Here is a 19,951-nt window from a genome sequence, read left to right on the forward strand (position 1 = left end):
TTCGGAGCTGTCTGTGAGGGCCAGATCCCAGAACATTTCTCCACTGGCTCTCGTTGCCCAGTGGTTGAAGTCTCCCTGGCCTCTTCTCTGTCTTGTACCTCTGGGTTGCAGGTAGAGTGGAATGGTGTGGGGAAGTGGAAAGGTGTGGCATAAGCCAGAGGGCTTGTCACAGCTTACTTGAAGCTGTCCCCTGCAGCTGCAGCTCCAGTTAGAGGGACTGGATGCAATGGACATGCTCACCAGAGGTGAGAGGCTGTCTTTGCAGCCAGAACCCCTCAGATCAGATTCCCAATTCCAGCACTTATTAGCTGTGGGATTTTGGTCAAAAAGCCGAACATCACTTTCATCATCAGATGTTCTTGTCCCCTTGGAGATAATAATAGTATTGTTACTGAATGCAAGTTCACATGCCCAACAGACAGTGAGGCCAACAAAACTGAAACATAGGAGTTTGGAGCAGAGAAAGGTTTATTGTAAGGCCATGCAAGGAGAATGGGTGACTCGTGCCCCCAGAAAACCCCAGTCTCCTAGAAGGGTTTCAGCAAAGCATTTTAACGGCAAAATGAGAGAGGGTCGTGGTTGGTGATTGCAACCTTCTTGGTGTTGGAATCCTTGGTTCTTGCAGCTGTCCTCATAGCTCAGGTCCAGATGTTCCTGTAAACTTCTAACAAGACAAATATTTTGCAACTGTTTTGCAACTTTTTATCTATATGAATAGGAAAGGTCTCTGAATGACCTTTATGACCTTAAAGGTCAGAGCCTTGAGAATGGGCTTGCCTGTATATTACAGGTTATAGACACTATTCTTAACTCCAAGCAAAGGCAATAAGAATATAAAGTTAAAGTAGAAGAAGCTGATCTAATATGGAGTGAGATTTGTTCTTCCCTGTTACAATGCTTTACCTCATGGAATGTTGTGCTCAATAAAGATTAGCTATAGTTACCCAAAAACAGTCTCCTAGTCTAAATCGTGTCCAGAGTTCCTGTTTCTCTTTTCTCACCTTGAAGGTGAGCACAGCCTCTCTGTGCTTCCATATTTTTCTTGGGAACTGTGGAGCCCTGTGTCAGCACAAACTGACGAAGTACACCTGTCTCATGCCGCATACCTCAGGGTCTTGCAGCTTAACTGTGCCTCCAAAGACTCCCTCATGACCTCCCTTCTGAAGCTTTCCCATCCCTCTGCTTCTCCACCTTACTGCCAAGTTCCTTTGTCTGGATACAGACGGGGCTCTGAGCTCAAGCCCTCCATGTGCCCGCCTGCTGCTGTTGGCTGCACCCCTGTAGGGCTGATGTTACATTATAATTTCTCAAAAATTCGCTGCAACTCCCTGTACTTTCTTGCAAGTGCTGATATAAACCTTTCTCTGCCAGAATCTGGTAACATTCTAATACTGCCAGAACTTAGATTAGTGTCGACACTTTTGTTGACCTTCTAAAGACAGATAAGCTGAAGTGGTTCAGCTAATGTCAGCTTTCAGGGGCCTAAACTTTCCAGATTGACTCCACCACTCTAGAGTTTACTTACTGCTCGGGAAAAATGTCCTATCTTCTGGCAAACGGTAAAGTTTTTTCAGATGGTAAGAGTTATGTAAAATTAAGCTACCATTTTATTTTTACTTTGTTTGCCAGGATGCTCTGAGTTTAATTGTTTGTTCCAGTGTAACAATTATACTTCATTGCTGTTTTCTGATATATCCGTATTTTCCCCTGGATATTTGATTCTTGTTTTAATTATTCTTATAGGTCTTTGTGTTGTAAGCTGACTCAAATCCTGTTAGAAGCAGTGTGTAAGTAGAAAGTGATGCATGAATTGTTAGAATTGTCCCCATTAAAATATACAGTCACTATTGGTTGTTTGGTCTTCCTGCATATAGACCTTTCAAAACCAGGATTTCTAAAGTCTGTTACACAAGATGTGGTAGTTTCCATTCTATCAATTGTTTAATAATTCAGAAGACACATGACATTTTTTGCAGGTTATCTCATCTAATGCACAGGCTCAAGCATTAAGAGGAGAATCACTGAGTCTGGTGACTCAGGTGCCTGTTGAGTTTCTGGTGGGATTTGATCAGAGTTCTGCTGGTGGCTCTATTTCTGCTAGCTGGTACACCTCTGTGTTGGCTTTTACTCGAGGCTGGCTTCCTTCAGCAGGGGTAGGGGCTGCCGGTTGCCTCTAATTGGGGCCTGTGCTTTACTCTGCTTGGGCCACACCCTGAGGGAGCCTGTTCCTAAACCAGAGAACAAGGATATTCTAAGTGGGCTGGACTAGTCAGACCCTGCCTGTAGCTGTGACCCCCCACAAAATCCACAGGAGCTGCACAGTAGGGTGGAGGTGGAGTGGAAGACAGAGAGGGAGCTTTATTGTTTATTCCATCTGACGGCCAGTGAAAAGAGAACAGGAGAAGGACATTTACCTACCGTGAGGAGAGCTACAATAAAACTGTGCACACATGAGTTTATCTGGGATGAACAATGCCAGACTGTACCTTGACAGATCTTGTAAGTTCTATCAAAACTCTCTCACGTTTGTTGGCCTCCAGAAAAAATTTGTCTTGAGATGCCTTTAGAATGGGGCACGTGGAAAACTTCCTGCAAGTATATTTCTTACATATAGCATTTCTCTACCAGACATTTGCCGTTTTGTAGGATCCATCAACAAGTTGATAGTGGGTTTGAGATGTAAGTTTAGTGCATCAGAGAAAGAGAAATGGGTTCCATGTGCCCTGGGTACTGACTTGTGCTTGGCTCAATGTGTCCACCAATTGCTTTACAGGAGAAAGATTCTTAGAGGAATTAATATATTTCTGCAAAGAGGGCTCAAAAGGGTTCTGGATACTTTTCCTTTTAATTAATCAAGCAAGGAATATTCCACTTCTTTTTGGAAATAACCATTTTCTCTCCCAGTTCCTATATTTTCTTGTATCTGGTTATAATTTATGTCTGAAGTAAGCAATTCATAGAGGACCATCAGAATTTACAGAAAAGAAGAAATGCTGTGAGTGCACGCACAAGTACACACACACCCTGACCCACAGGTGACTTTCCTTTACATCAAACATCTTTTTCATTGCTGGACTATGGGTAAGACAATGGCCTCCGTTAAAGGCCTTTTCCTGGAGAAGCGCTGTGACTTTCGAGTTCCCTTGGCCATATGCTGCAGCATACGCGCGTGTGCTTTTGGGTTTGACAGTAAAATGGCTTGAGGGTAGAGTGATGGGCAGATTGGCTGGGGGAGGATGGAACAAGCTGTGCCATTTCTTTACCCAGATGCCCTGAGAACCTGTTCACTGCTGGGTGAGGCCAGGGGCTTGGAGGGAAGTACAAGTCTTGGTGGCTTTGTCCTCAGCAAGGAAAACCAGGCCAAGGTGGCCTGAGGTTCTCTCTATAACAGGATCGGTGTGTGTATTTCTAGGTGTTGCTGTCATCCCTTCAGTAATTACTGTCAACTGCTTAACACCTCTTCCCACCTGTCTTCACTTCTACCTCAAAAAGCAGAAATGAGAAACTTGAAACGGCCATTTGTTGAATCCAGTGTGTTTCGGGTGATGACACGAGGGAACAGGACTGTTTCTTGCCTTGAGAAGCACTGGTGCAGGCCCGTGTCAACGATAAAGGCAAATCTCCATTCAGATGGAGCCAGTTGGTGGAGCTGTGCGCAGGCAGTTACGTGAGTTTACCAAGGGTGGTGCCAAGGAAGATAAGGGGAGGACTAGGAAGGGCAGGCTGGGGCTGGGGGGCCAGACACAGAGAGGCCTCACTCTCAAAGGGAGTAGTCAACCATTCACACGACAAGGTGCCAAGTATTGCGCGTAGCTCTGGATTGACTGGGCTGGAACATGACCTGAATCTTGGTTGAAGCTCCGGTTCTTGGAACCCAGCCCCAAACCAGGGCCTTGTTTGTTTGGTTTCTTTAATATTTATTTTAATTATTTATTTATTTGGCTGCACCGGGTCTTACTTGTGGCATGCAGAATCTTTGGTCTTCATTGCAGGATGTGGGTCTGTAGTTGTGGCATGCAAACTCTTTAATTGCGGCATATGGGATTAACTTCCCTGACCAGGGATCAAACCCTGGCCCCCTGCATTGGGAGCGCAGAGTCTTAGCTACTGGACCACCAGGGAAGTCCCCAGGGCCTTATTGATCAGGGCCCTGAGGCAGACGCTTCATCATTAGAATATTGTGACTACTAGAATTTCTAGAAAGACCTTCGGGTAGGGAGAGCTGCCTGGGAGAGGAGTTTTAAACTTGGCACAGTCCGGTCTTTAGCAAAAGCCTGGAAGATTACTCAAAGGCTGTGGAGTACACCCACAGCTCCACCTGCCAGGGATTAAACTGGGAATGTGGGAATGCTGGTCCTCAGACCCAGACTGGCCCAGCATCCTGCAGCGTTGCTTTCACTTGACTGTAGTCTCAAGGTCGGGCTATCACCCTGATGTTGATGAGGGCATTCACAGCCCTTGCTTTACAGGCACCCTCAGGAGAAATCTGACCTACTTGAAGAACAGGGAACTGGCACTTCTCAGCATGAGACTTATGTTTGTCTTAAGGACACTGTGAATCAGGTAAGCTTCTTGCAATGTGGGAAGTTTCTTAAAGCTCAATGTGAGTATTCAACCTGTGTCTAGGGCTCTGTAGTATACATTTTCATGTTTACTAATTCCTGGCTCCATTTTACTCCTTTATCCTTGTTTCATTACTTCTTTTTCACCTACTTTTGCTTATGTTTCCTTGATGCATTTTATGTACACTTTTACGTTGCCTTCCAGTGATGTGCCAGAACCTTTGTGGTTGTTAAATATTTGGGGATTTTATGAGCCACAGCTGATAGCTTGAAATTAGCCATAGTGGGAATATTTACACCATGGATATAGGCAGACACTACAAATAGGCCTTTCTTTGCCTCCAGGGAACTAGTTTACCAGCATACTACTGTTTATATCTTATCTAGAAATGGTGGAATCTTAATAAATGTGTGTTTTAGGACCTAGAGATGGTCATACTAAGTGGAGTGTCAGACGAAGACAAATATTGTATGATATTGCTTATGTGTGGCATCTAAAAAAATGTAACAGATGAACTTATTTACAGAACAGAAACAGATTCACAGATCCAGAAAACAAACTTATGGTTAGCAAAGGGGAAAGGAAAGGAGGGATAAACTATGGGTTGGGGATTAGCAATATATAATAAAATATATAGCAAGTATATTTTATATACTACTGTAAATAAAAAGATAAACAACAAGGTTCTACTGTATAGCACTGGGAACTAAATTCAATCTTGTAATAAACTATAATGGAAAAGAATCTGAAAAAGAATATGTACGTATAACTGAATCACTTTGCCATGCACCAGAAACTAATACAACCTTGTAATCAACTATTTTTCAATTAAAACATTTAATGTGTTTTTAAAAAGTACTATGAAATTATCTATCATATTTAAATATTGCGTATGTTGGGACTTCCCTGGTGGTCTAGTGGTTAAGACTTTATCTGTGCGTCCACAACTGGGGGCATGGGTTTGATCCCTGGTGGTGGAACTAAGATTCCTCATGCTACACAGCACAGCCAAAAACTAAATAAATTTTTAAAAATATTGCTTATAATTTTAAATCTTAAGAACAATGGCAATGTTTTGGGTCCACAAATGTTTCTAGGGTAAATAAATTTATGAGGTTGTTTTTTATTGATGGTGAGGGAAAAATGGGATTCATCCAAAACGTGCCTTCTAGTTAGCTTGCCTGTGGTGCAGCTGTTCTGTAAAGGAGGATATTTATGTATGTGGATGTGGTGACAGCTGTTTACATTTCTGTTTGTCACATTTTGAGTTGTACTCTGGTAGAGCTAAAGTTTTGGTAAATCTAGCAGCATTAGAAGCAAGTTGATATCCCATTCAATGTGCAATGGTTGCTAAGGGACCATTCAATGCAAATTAGAAGTAATAATAGCTCTGGTTTAAAAGGGCAAAGAATTAGGGCTGGGAAGGGAAAATGACTCCCTACAGAGGACAAGGGTTTTGCAGTGACAAACGTTGCCCGCTTGATCAGGCCAGGAACAGAGAGCCAAGGAGTGGGGACAGAGCAGGGATGGGGACAGCTGCATCACTCCTGGCAGGTCCCAGGCTCCTCTGGTCTCAGCTTCCCTCGAGTAAGTGCAAATAGCTGCAGAAAGCATGTTTGTTATGCAGAGTTGGCACCCCAGCAATTGCAAACCTCAGTAACAGCATGAAAGATAAGTTCTCTGACAGTAAGATGGCAATTCCTGGGCCACAAACAATACCACTGGAAAACACCCCCAAAGCTGAAGCTCTCCCAAAAGCATTGCAGCAGGACCATTCATTGACCACGGTAGAGCTAACAATGTCTGCACACTGACTGCCAGGTACAGGACCTTGCTGGTAAACACTTCCTTGTACAGCCGATTCGTACAACAGACAAAGAAACTGGTGCATAGGTGGCTGAAGTCACTTGCCCAAGGTGCTCGGTGACCAAGAGAAGGAGCCAGGATTTGAGTGTCTGCTTTCAACTGCTCGGATCAAACAGAAAGAAATATTCGCGTGAATAGTGATGGTCTGAAATGTGGTGATCAGGGCACAGGGAGCAGGTTAGTGAAGAGGGAGCGTGTAAGAAAGGTAAAAGAGAGAGGCCAGTGGCAGACTGAAGGATGGAGACAAGACTGGGCCCAGTTCCCAGCTCAGGAGACCTAGAGCCTTGAATCAGGAGACGGAACCCACATAGAAAACCTAGACAGATCTGCTCTCTACTGGCCAAATAGCACCATTTATCAGACTGTTGTTGAGTCTATATACTGTTAAAGGCAGCCATGGATGTAGGAATTGAGGGGTTACTTTGGTTTAGAGCCCTTTGTAGAGGGGAGCATGCATGCTGAGCTGCACATCTGGAGTAATGACCTGTAATCCAAGAGGTGGATTCTCATCACATAGAGGACTTTCTTGAGCAGGGGATTGGGACAAGGATTCAAAGATCCTAAGATAGGAACAAACCTATAGAAACACTGATCTTACCCTTAAGGGAGCAAATGGGAACCTTTATGTCATTGGAACAGAGTGACTGCCAAAAACTGGTTTATATGAACTCTATCTTTTGGTCTTGGGGGCCATTATTTCTTACCAAAGGCCAGTAGACATTGTACTCTTTACCAGCTGATAAGAATCTTTGTGGCTTGCTGGTCAAATAGTTATAGATTAAACCACCACACAAACGCACTGGGGCTCGACTTTGGTTGAGGAGCTCTTGGATGCACAGTGGACAGAACCCTGACTTTTGCTCAATGTCTTTGTTGTTTCCAGATCCAACAGCACTGAAGGCAAGTTCTGGCTGCCAAGAAGGGAGCTGCAGGGTTGAAGCATCCTCTCCCAGCCTCCTCCCGCAGGACCAAGTCCTCACCAACAGTTTTCTCTGTCTTTAAAAAACAATTATATATATATATATATAAATTAGATATATAAATTAAATATTCATATAAATATACACATATATTATTTTTCAGATTATTTTCCATTATAGGTTATTATACGATATTGACTGTAGTTCCCTGTAATATACAGTGAACTTTTGTTGCTTGTTACATATCTTTTTTTTAAAATTAGAAATCCAGCAAGGTATAATTTATATGCCACAAAAATATCTGTTTTAAGTGTACAATTCAATGGTATTTAGTACATGTAAAGAGTTGTATGTATCCTGTAATCTAATTTTAGAACATATCCATCATCCCCCCAGAAAGAAGCCTCCTGCGCATTTGTGTTCACACCCAGTTCTTACCCCCAGGCCCAGGCAACCGCTGGTCTGCTTTCTGTCTGAACAGTTTTATGTGCGGATGAAACAGGGGATGTTTTGCAAACACAGTATCTGCCCTGCGCTTGGGATGAAGCAAAACACAGACCAGTTGACTATTTTTCATAGTCTCAGAAAAATAAAAAAATTCAGCAACTTTAAGGTATGATAATCTAATGTGTTAAAAGATGCAGCAACCTACTGCTTTTTGTCTTTGAAGATATTCTGTGAAAGATCAGCTGTGATTCACTGGCTGACTTGAGGGTTCAAGCTTTCATGTTGCTGGATGATCATAGAGCTGCCCTGGAGATTGTAGGGTGCGTGCCTAGATTTGTTTGTTACCATTTTTCCTCTGAAATTCATATCATTCATTTAACTTGTATTCTGGAGGGCTTCTCAGAGTACGAACTGCTCTTACAAGGCAGATTTCATGAGGAAGCTGGCCCAGTGTTTGAACCCTTCAGAATCGGGAAGCTAGAACATCACAGCCACGTTTGAATCTTGCCGTGTGTCCGGTAGGATCAGGTGGCTATGTGTGGATCCTCCCTCTCCTTTCTCTGATAGACCCTTTCTTTCCTCCTGCAGCTTTCTCCTCTCTCTCCTGTGCTGTCAAGTTCCCCTCACCATTTGTATCAGGATGCACAGCTGCCACAATTCTTTCCATTTACAAAACTCCTACCTTTGTTTGACCTGGCTTCCTCTTCAGGTACTGCCCATCATCTCTGATTTCCTTTTCAGAGAATCATTGAATGGAATTGTCTACGATAGCTATCCCTCTTCTTCATTCACTCTTAAACTCATTCTGGGCAGGGCTTTGCATCTGACTTTGGGCTTCCCTGATAGCTCAGTTGGTAAAGAATCCACCTGCAGTGCAGGAGACTCCAGTTCAATTCCTGGGCTGGGAAGATCCGCTGGAGAAGGGATAGGCTGCCCACTCCAGTGTTCTTGGGTTTCCCTTGTGGCTCAGCTGGTAAAGAATCCACCTGCAATGCGCGAGACCTGGTTTTGATCCTTGGGTTAGGAAGATCCCCTGGAGAAGGGAAAGCCTACCCACTCCAGTATTCTGGCCTGGAGAATTCCATGGATCATATAGTTCACAGGGTCACAAAGAGTCGGACACAACTGAGTGATCCTTCTTTGCATGTGACACTCCACCAAACTGGCCCATGGTGTTGTTGCCAGTGACCCTATGTGGCTAATCCCATAATTGACCCTCAGCCTCTCAGTGCAGCTTGTCAGTTGCATTGACACCTTGATCCCCACCTTCCTGAAGTTCTCCCTTCTTCTAGACCCTGGAACATCTCTGCCACTTGGCTTCTCGTGCGCCCCGCTGGTCCTTCCTGCGCAGTCTGCTGTGCTGGCTGCTGCCCCTCACATCTCCAGTGTATCTGTGTTGGAGAGTCCCACAGCTTGCTTCTTCTCCTTTTCTCTCCTTGGGCTGGAACCCTCTTGATGTGATCTCGTCCAGGATGGTGGGTACTTTAAACTATTGCTCTTGACTTCCAAACTTGTATCTCTAACCCTCCCATCCTAAAACTATGGGAGTTCAAGAGAATTGTTCATGGAGATGCTAGAAATGTGAGAGGGCTCAGTGGACCATGTTCTTGGACCTCTTCTCTTCTTTGTAATCCCTCACTTGGTGGTGTTATCCAGTCTTATAGATTTATTTTAATGAAGTCCAGCTGAGTTTTTCTGTCATGGATCATGCATTTAGGGTTGCATGTAAAAACTCATCACTAAACCCAAAGTCACTGTAGATTTTCTCCTATGTTTTCTTCTAGAAGTTTTGAGGTTTTGCAGTTTACATTTTGGCCTATAATCCATTTTTGAGTTAATTTTTGTGAAAAGTGTAAGGAAGTCTGTATCTAAGTTTATTTTTTATATTTTGAAATTCAATTTGTTCCAGCAATTATTTTTATTGAAAAGACTATCCTTTCTCCACTTAACTGACTTTGCTGCTTTGTCAAAGATCAGTTGACTATACTTGGTGTGGTCCTGCTTCTGAACTCTCTATTCTTTTCCGTGTTTCATAACTTTAAATGTCACTGCTGAGGCTCTTCAATGTATATGTCTAACCTGGACTTCCCCCCTGGAGTCCAGACATATATATTCACTGCCTTCTTGTACGTCCACTTGAATGCCTAACAGGCATCTCAGACTGGCCACGTCCACACGTAATATGATCTCCTTCCCCACCATCCAGTCTGTTCATCCTCCTGTCTCCATGGCAACTCCATCTTTCCTGTTGCTTCCATCAAAAATATGGACTTCTCTCATCAAATAGGTCAAGAAATTCTATTGCTTCTACTTCAAAATGCATCATGAATCCAACCATTTCTCATCATCTGCACTACTACCATGCTGGTACAAGCCACCGTCATCCCTTGCCTGGGTCACTTCAGCAGCTTCCTAACTGGTCTTCCTGCTTCTGACCTTGCTTCCCAATAGTCTATTATCCACAGAGCAGCTGCAGGGATCCTGGTAAAGTCAGATCATGTCACTCTTTTCCCCAGCCCCCTCCAGTGTCTTTCGTTTGAATTCAGAGAAAATTCCAAAGACCTTATGGTAGCTCACACGGTCCTTTATCACTTGTACTACCCACTCACGTCTCTCACCTCACCTCCCACTACTCTCCCTTGTTCATTCTGTTCCTGCCATCCTGGCCTCCTCCCTCTTCTTCGAACATCCAACAGAGGCCCCTGCCTCAGGGTCTTGGCATCGGTCCCCCTACTGGGCATGTTCTTTCCCAAGAGATTCACAGGGCCTACTTCCTCACCTCGTTCAAGACTTTGCTCAGATGTCACCTTCCTTTTTAAAAAAAATTTATTTGACTGAAGTATGATTGATTTACAATGTTGAGTTAGTTTCTGGTGTATAGCAAAGTGATCCATATATATATGCATATAATGTATGTAAATGGGCATGTGGGGTGAGGGATCTCCGGGAGGCCAGAGCTGGGGTGGGATTGGAAGAGTCTGAATGGGGCAAGTCTGCTAAGGGCTCAGGTGAAGGAATGCTGAGGGCACCCTGCAGGCCTCTGAGGAAGCCTGTCTCAGCCCTCAAGACACCTGGGCTTGGATGACCCCTCAGAGGGCATCAGCAGCTAGCAGGGTTGACCCTGAGCCCTCAGACAAGTGGGAGGCCACTTGTCCAGCTCTGTCCAGCCCATTGTTCTATACCCTGCCTGCCCAGTGGAGACCCAGTACATGGAGCGAGGGGAACAGGTGCTCCAAGCAGGTGCTTCCCCATCCCTGGAGTCTTGAGCCAGCCTGGCCAGGCAGGGGAGGAGGGGGCCACGCTGGAAGCTGTGAAGTGGACTAAGCTAAGGGCAAGGCCTGAGACCTACCAGAATATCACTGAGGGAGGGAAAAGAGCCATTCCACCGAGCGTGGCTGACAGCAGTGGCTACAGGAGATAACAGCCTGTTATGTGAACTCAGCAAAGCTCCTAAGGGAAAAGAAACAATGTTTGCGGACTGAGCTTGCAGCTCTAAATCCATGTTCAACAGCAGAGAATCATCTTTGCTTCATGAGATAGCTTTACTTAAGATAAAGGGAGATAAAAAAGCCGAAAACTTAATTTCCTAAAAATATTTCAGATGTTGTTCCAGCTTTCTTCAGGACAAAATTTAAATCACTAGGCGAATTTGGTGGCTCAGATGTAGAGAATCCTCCTGCAATGCAGGAGACCCGGGTTTGATCCCTGGGTTTGGAAGATCCCCTGGAGAAAAGCAGGGCAACCCACTTCAGTATTCTTGCCTGGAGAATCCCCATAGACAGAGGAGCCTGGCAGGCTGCAGTCCACGGGGTCGCAAAGAGTCGGACACGACTGAGTGACTCAGCACACACACAGGTGAATTTGTGCTCAGAAACATGTTGAGAAGATGTAGACCTTGGTCTCATCACTGTGCTCTGGTTTCCACAGGCATATTCTGCCCATTAAGCAGAAACCCTGCTCCTGACCTGAGCTCCCATCTCATTAAAGGAAGCTGCTCAGTCCCAGATCATAGAATCATAGTTTTAGAGCTAAAAGGCATGAGTTGGTTTATGATGCACAAGAAGTGGCATGCTCAGAGAGGTGGAGGGTTTGGTTAGGGTCACACAGCAGGTTGGGAATTGTGGTAAGCAGAAAAATGGCCCTGAGGATGTCCACATCCCCATCCCCAGAACCTGAGATGATGCTCCCTTTCAGGACAAGCAGGCATTTTCAGACCTGATTAAGTTAAGGATGTTGAGATGTGGAGAGAATCCTGGAGTACCCAGGTATCATCACAGGGGTCCTTGTAAGCAGGAGGTATGGGGCCAGCGTCAAAGAGAGAGATGTGATCATGCAAGCGGAGGTCAGAGGGATACGCCCATGAGCCAAGGAATGCAGGTGACTTCTAGAAACTGAAAAAGGCAAGGAAACAAATTCTCTCCATCACCAGAGGAACTGTAGCTCTGCCAACACCATGATTTTAGCCCCACAAGACTCATATCAAACTTCTGACTTCCAGAACTGAAAGATAGTAAATCTGTGCTGTTTTAAGTCATTCAGTTGGTCAGTCTCTTCTTAAAGCAACATAGGAAATGAATCTAGTAGTAAAGCCCCATTAAAGCACCCACCTCCTAAGCCCTGTTCCCCTGGGGTTCCTGCCGCAGTTCTGAGCTGGTGATGAAGCAGGGTGATTCCTCGAGCAGGTAGAAAGCCCCACAGGGCCCTGGCTTGAGTCCTGTGCTGTGACAGAGGCCTGGCAGGTGACGGAGGGTCTCCTGGGTGGAGAAGCATCTTTCCAAAGAGTGTGGCCGGTTCAGGTGGGGTTCAGACAAGGACAGCTACCAGAGTTTTGAGACCTAGAGTCCAGGGTGGTCAATGGTTGAGAGTTGTGGAGGCCACTAAAGGTTCTGTGCCTATGTGGACTTGGTGTCCAGAGGCCCCCTGGAGTGGGGGAGCGGGACTTTAGCACTGGACAAGGCTCCTAGGTTGGAGCCAGGGCAGGAACGAATGGGGTGTCTGGTGGGAGGGCCAGATCTGCAAGGATGTGTGAGTGCCGGTGAAGGTCACTGGTGGTAAAGGCAGCGAATGAGACTTGGGGATGAAGTGGCCAGTGCGGGCCACTCAGCTTAGGGCTAGGTAGGGAGGCTGGATGACTGATCACTTCCCTTTCCAGCTGGGACTGCTTTAAGAACTGAGGTGGTGCTGGTAGGGATGGAGGGAAGGGATGTCAGTGAAGGCAGCTTCTGGAAGTTGAGCAAGACAGGGGCAGTGGAACGAGACAGAGCCCTTATTCTGCCTACCACAACCCCCAACTTGCTGTGTGATCCTACCCAAAGCTTCCAGCTCTCTGAGCCTGCGTCGTCTTGTGTTTCATAAAGAATGGCTTGAGGCTGACCTTTCTCGCCACCCTCATAGACGAATTTAATAGTCACAACAATATATAGCTAATGCAAAGTTCTGCTATGGCTATAAAATAAGATCACATTTCCCTTTAAATGCCCAAATTCCAATAGCTCAGTGGCCCCAGTCTTGCCTAGATATTGGAATAACCTGGGGAGCTTTGGGCAAGGGCCTGTGGGCGACCCCACAGGGGTCCTACCCCTGGCTTGACTTGTCCAGAGGCAGCCTGGACACTGGGATTTGGAGAAGAACTCGAGGGCCCTGCTAGGGTAGCCCCATGAGCTTATCACCTGTACGCTGATCTCTCTAAGGATCCCCCAGCTGTGTCCCAGGTTCCTCCAGGGCTTGGGGCAGGGCCCCCACAGTTTCCAGCACAGCCTCCTGACCATGCCACTGGGCCCCTGCCTCCTGCTCTGGAACCTTGGCCTCAGGAAATGATGCTCTCCCTAAAGCTATGGCACCAAGTGTAAGACTGGCCCTCTTGTGAAGTGGGGCAGGGCACCCAGGCCTTCCCGAGGCCCCAGGACAGTGGATTGGAAGCAACCAGGATGAGGTGGCTTGCAGGGCCCATGGGGCCAGGCTTGTCCTTGGGGACTCTCCCAGGGCCACTCACTCCCCTGCCAGAGGAACCAGCCTGTCCCCTGCCTAGCCATGCTCTGGATATCACCAGCACTCACAGAGCAGACCCCAGACCAGCCAGCTCTGAGGTCTGACCCAAGCCCCACCTTCAGCCCCAGGACAGCAGGAAGGAAGGTACGTTCTCTGGAGGGAAGCCTGTCCTCACCCACAGTCCCCGGGTGGCCTCCAGAGACATCCAAAAAATGTACAACGTCTGCCCTTCCAGGTATATGGGCCTCAAGAGTCTGAGTAACCTGTTGAATAGTCTCCTCCAGCAGTAAGCAGAGGGCAGGATTCAGGACTGTTTTCTTCACCATATGACTGCTTGTTTGGGCGTCCCAGATCGCCCCGGGGTAAAGAATCCGCCTATCAGTACAGAAAACATAATGAGATGTGGATTCAATCCCTGGGTCGAAAAGATCCCCTGGAGAAGGAATTGGCAACCCATTCCAGTATTCTTGCCTGGAGAATTCCATGGACAGAGGAGTCTTGCGGGCCACAGTCCACGGGGTCACAAAGAGTTGGACACGACTGAAGCGACTTAGAATGCAGGAAAGCCAGGAAACAACCACCCCAGTAGCTCAGATGATAACAGGCAATGATTCACAGCTTGAGTCCATCCAGACAATGGCCATGTGTCTCCCAGAGAAAGGCTTCAGGGAGGAGCTCTTTCTCCTGGTTACAAATTAGTCACAAAAAATGAATATTTATAGAGGATGAGAAAAAAAGGACAGCAAACTTCTAATTTTAAAATGCCGAAAAATGCCTTCAAGAGCACCAAATCCAGGAAAATGACCTAATATTTTCATTGACAGCCTGACATATATCTATGTTTTTCCCCATTTTTTTTTTTTCCTGGCTGTATGCTCTTTGATCACCCGTCATATTCTCTGGAGAGAATCAAAAGATAAACACGTTCTGTTTGGCATAATTTCACATTAGCATAATTTCTTTGAGCCTGAATTGATCAAAATTCACTGCATCTGGAATGACAGACTTGAGCAGGGCAAGATGTGTCCGATACTTCCAATCGGATCTGATATGTTGGGATATAGAAAACGTGTGACTTCCACGGAGACGTACATGCTCAGTGTTGGGAGTATTTATAGGTTTGTGTCCTGTAAACACAGAGGCTCTGATAAGAGTTTATCAGAAAAGAGAGAAAAGAACACGATATATTTATAATTGTCTACACTTCAGTCTGGAGACTGTTTGTGACAGGAGAGAATGGCCCTTCTGATTGCTGTTGATGAGAGCTGAATCTTCTACTTGCAATTCTACACATCTGGTGAGGCAAAGAATTTTCCAGAGACCAGCTCCTGGCTGGGTACATTTTAAACCTTGTTTATCCTCCTCCCCACAGTGTTCTGTTGCTGGCTGCCTGAGACATATCCTTGTTATAATATGGCGCTGGGTCCTCAACCTTCATGGCCAGGCCCGAGGAGCCCGCCCAGAAGATGGCAAGACCCTTCCTGGGGAATATTCTTGTGCCAGGGCAGTAACTTAGCTACACGTGGAAGTGACTGCAGACCACCAGCTAAACTAAATGGCCCCCAGCCTCATTTCCCATGCTGGATCCCCCAAATGCCATGGCCGTTCCACTGTCACCTGGCCTCTAGGAGAGTATGACATAGGGGACTTTGGAGTGGACATAGGCGGTGGTCTTATGCAATGATGGTAGAATATCTTAGTTCAAAATATTTACAGAAACATATGACTGTGTTTCCAGGGTCTGCAAGGCGACCTGGCGAGAGAACGGCCCTGAAGCTGGAGCTTCAGAGGTGTTGTTGGCTGGAGGCACTGCCCCTATGCTGTGCACAGAGTCCTCCAAACCTGAGCAAGGGGGATTTCTTTTACATTTGAATAGCCAATAGACTATTTAGAATGTTTTTCCTATAACAAGGGACACTGCCTCAAAACTTAAGCCTCTGTTTGGTAGCCAGAAAACTATTATACTTGAAAGTTTAAAGTTTTTTCCAGTATCTGGAGTCCCTTGGACATCAAGGAGATCAAACCAGTCAACCCTAAAGGAAATCAACCCTAACTATTTACTGAAGGACTGATGCTGAAGCTGAAGCTCCAATACTTTGGCCACCTGATGCAAAGAGTCGACTCATTGGAAAAGACCCTGATGCTGGAAAAGATTGAGGGCAGGAGGAGAAGAGGGTGACAGAGGATGAGATAGTTGGAAGACATCACTGAGTCAGTGAACACGAGTTTGAGCAAACTCTGGGAGATAGTGGACAGAGAAGCCTGGTGTGCTGTAGTCCGTGGAGTTGCAAAGAGTCAGACATGAGTTAGTGACTGAACAGCAACGATTCATTAAGAGTTAATTTAAAAAAAAAAAAGTTAATTTTTTTTCATCCAGAACTAGCCATTTCCCTTTTTATATCCTTAAGGATACCTTGCTGATATTTTAGTTATCTGAGGTCAGTCACTAAATGAGTGTTTTGCAAACTGAAATCTATAAGTCCTTGAGGAGAATTTTAAAATGCTTTGTTGGGTGAAATGGTAAAAAATTCTGGGAAAGTTTGGTGGTTTCTTATAAAACTACACATGCAATTACCATACTATCTGGCACTCTCACTTGCAGGCACTCTCTCTCTCACTTCCTTCATCCCAAAGAAATGAAAATTTATGTTCACATGAAAACTTGTACATGAATGCTCATGGCAGTTTTATTTATAATATCCCCCAAACTTGAAACAAACCAGATGTCCTTCAGCAGGTGAACAGTTAAACAAACTGTGTTGTATCCACACCATGGAATTCTGCTGCTGCTAAGTCGCTTCAGTCGTGTCCGACCCTGTGCGACCCCATAGACGGGGCAGCCCACCAGGCTCCCCTGTCCCTGGGATTCTCCAGGCAAGAACACTGGAGTGGGTTGCCATTTCCTTCTCCAATGCATGAAAGTGAAAAGAGAAAGTGAAGTCGCTCAGTCGTGTCTGACTCTTAGCGACCCCATGGACTGCAGCCTACCAGGCTCCTCCGTCCATGGGATTTTCCACGGAATCGTAGCCAGCAATAAAGAAAAAAGCAAATTCTTGATACACACTATGCTTTGGATGAAGCTTAAGGGAATTATACTGAGTACAAAAGCCAGTCCTAAAAGGCTGCATACTGTATGGTTCCATTTACATAAGACTCTCAAAATGACCAAACTATAGAGATGGAGAAGAGATCTGTGGTTGCCAGGGGCTTGGGGGTGGCGTGGGTACAGCATAGAGGGGAGATGTGTGTGATTATAAAAGGGTACCTTCAGGGATCCTTGTGGTGATGGGACTGGTCCTTGTCTTGACTGTGGTGGCAGAAGCTGCTCATGGGATAAACTTGCAGGGAACTAAACATATGCAAAAGTAAGTGCAAATAAGTAAGTTCATGTTAAACTGGGGAAATCTGATTCAGATTGGTATTTTGTCAGTCATCGTCAATGTCAAGGCCCTGGCTGTAATCTTATTATAGTTTTGTGAGATGTTGTTACCACTGGGGAAACTGTTGAGGGATGTGTGAGATCTCTAGGTATTATTTCTATTCTTTTTTTTTTTTAATGATTGTATTTATTTATTTTTGGCTGTGCTGGGTCTTCATTGCCCTGAGGGCTTCTCATTGTCGTGGCTTCTCTGGTTGTGGAACATGGACTCTAGGGCACGCGGGCTTGAGTAATTTCAGCTCGGTTGTTGTGGATCCCAGGTTCTAGAGCACAGGCTCAATTGTTGTCGTGCACAGGCTTAGCTGCCTCGTGGAATCTTCCTGGACCAGGGATCAAAAGCATGTCTCCTGCATTGGCAGGTGGATTCTTTACCACAGAGTCATCCGGGAAGCCCTTGGTATTATTTCTTATAACTTCATGTGACTCTGCAATTATCTCAAAACAAGTTTAATTAAAAATTACGTGAATATTTAGATGGTAATCGAAAGACAAGTACCTGTACGTTCTGGATGATCCGAGTGACCCCTTTATAGCCTTATAAGCTAGTTCCCCAGTGGATCATCAGTGCTTTCTTTGGAATGAATGTTTATTGCCAGTCACTTTGCACAAGTAACAACATCTTGGCAAGAACAGAATCAATGACAAGCCTCCCTGGTGAGCAGGCCAAGTGTCAGAGAAAGAGTCTGCAAGGCAGAACTGAAAAACATGCTTATTGGCTCCCTAGGGTTGACTGTATTATTGTAATGCCAGTTAAACATGCAAGCTCATATACAGATTTCTAACTGAATATAATAAAAACTACAAAACCAATAAAATTCAAATTAGTGCCATTAATTTACTGCAATGAATGATGCTGCTGTGTTGAAACTAACTGGTTGATTACAAAGTGGCAATTATACACACACTGCTACAGGGCTTGCCTACCATTTTTTTTCAGAATTGGGGCTACTTGGCTTACAACTTGAACTTCCTAGGGAGCCAGGGCGCACGTCAGAAAAGGCCTCAGATCCTCTGGGATAAATATAACAAGGACCATTAGTTCTTAAATCTTCTTAACAGCACACTTTCGTGCTCAGACATATCCTTGACCAGCTTGGTTAGCTTGTTTCCTGGCCTTAGCAAATACGAGGATTATTTCTGCAGGCTATCCCCTCGTGAAATGACCACAGAGAATGTGACAATCATGGGGAGATTGGAAAATTACAAAAAGCAGATACAGAAACGAAATATTTTAGTGATTGTGAGGAAAAGGCACAGAACTTCTGAGAAAATCACAGTCCGACTGCCCAGCACACCGAATAATGTTCATGATAATGCTTATAGTGATGAATGGAAGGTCGAGGTAAGTTGAGAGGCTCACGCTTGGGAAAATTGGGTGCTCCCACCTGGACTCTCATGTGTTTTGGAGTTCTGGTCCTTGAACAAGCACTCTTCTGTCTTCCGCAGTCCTGAGCATCCATGGGCGACTCTTTCTCAGCAGGGAGAAGGCAGACGCTGTGGGCACCTGTGCTTGAGCTCATGTGTTGGGATGGGACGGGGGAGGGAGATGGAATTCTATGACATGCAGAACAAATGGCCTCACACGTGATTAATTGTGCCCCCCCCCCACTTCGTGGGCTCTCAGGGCTGCTGATAATTGCTCCCCTTTTCAGGATTTCAAGGTGGCACATCCGACCTTTCAAGCTTTCATCTTCACACCTCTTCATGCCTCTTATGACAGATAATTACAGCTAAGGATGAACACCAACAGGAAAGCAGACCTCTTCTCTTCACGTTAGGCACTTCCACCAACATTTTAAGACAAATTATCAATAACTGTGCTCGAGAAAGCGGTACCAGCAGAAGCTTCTGAGATACTAAATTGTTTTGTGACTATGGAAGAAAGAAGGCCATTTCCATGACAAATAGGGGAACTTTTATGAAGTGATTAAATATTAATTTATCCAACAAATATTTATTACATGCCTTCAGTGTTCAAGATGCCTTATTAGGGACCACAGGGTACACAAAGCCATACATGATTCAGTTCCTGATCTAATGGAGTTTATAACCTGGGAGTTTAAAATAAGATTTATTGTTCCAAAGTCCTACCATATAAAGAAGTGTCAAAAATGTAGTTCGGTGACTTCCCTGGTGGTCCAGTGGTTACACTCTGCCTGCTAATTCGGGGGACACAGGTTCGACCCCTGGTCCTGGAAGATCCTACATGCCAAGGGGCAGCTGAGCTGGCTTGTGTGCCACAAATACTGAGCCCATGCTCTGCAGCCCATGCTCTGCAACGAGAGAAAAACCTGCACAGCCCAACAGAGAGTACCCACTGCTTGCCGCAACTAGAGAAAAGTCCATGGGCAGCAATGAAGACCCCAAAATAAACACATAAATAAAATAAAAAAGAATTAACTATTAAAAAAAGAAATAGCTATGCAAACATGGAGTTCAATCTTAGTGACCGAGGAGGTGAGAAGTGGGGATGTGTAATGACAAGGCACCCCCGAGCTGCCCCAGAAGGATGAGCAGTGCAGAAGGGCAGGAATGGGCAAGGGCATGCTCCATGGAGGGCATGGTGTGGGCAAAGTTGTAGGGGTTGGCGGTAAGGAAGCAGTGAGTTTCTCTGGACAATGAAATCCTGATGGGGGCGTAGCTGGAGATGGGCAGAGACCAGATTGTAAAGCACTTTTTAAATGCTGGGCTAAGCAGTTAAGCTTTCTTCTTTGGGAAGTAGAGTGAC

The sequence above is a fragment of the Budorcas taxicolor genome, chromosome 22 (assembly GCF_023091745.1).
Source record: "Budorcas taxicolor isolate Tak-1 chromosome 22, Takin1.1, whole genome shotgun sequence".
Taxonomy (NCBI): domain Eukaryota; kingdom Metazoa; phylum Chordata; class Mammalia; order Artiodactyla; family Bovidae; genus Budorcas; species Budorcas taxicolor.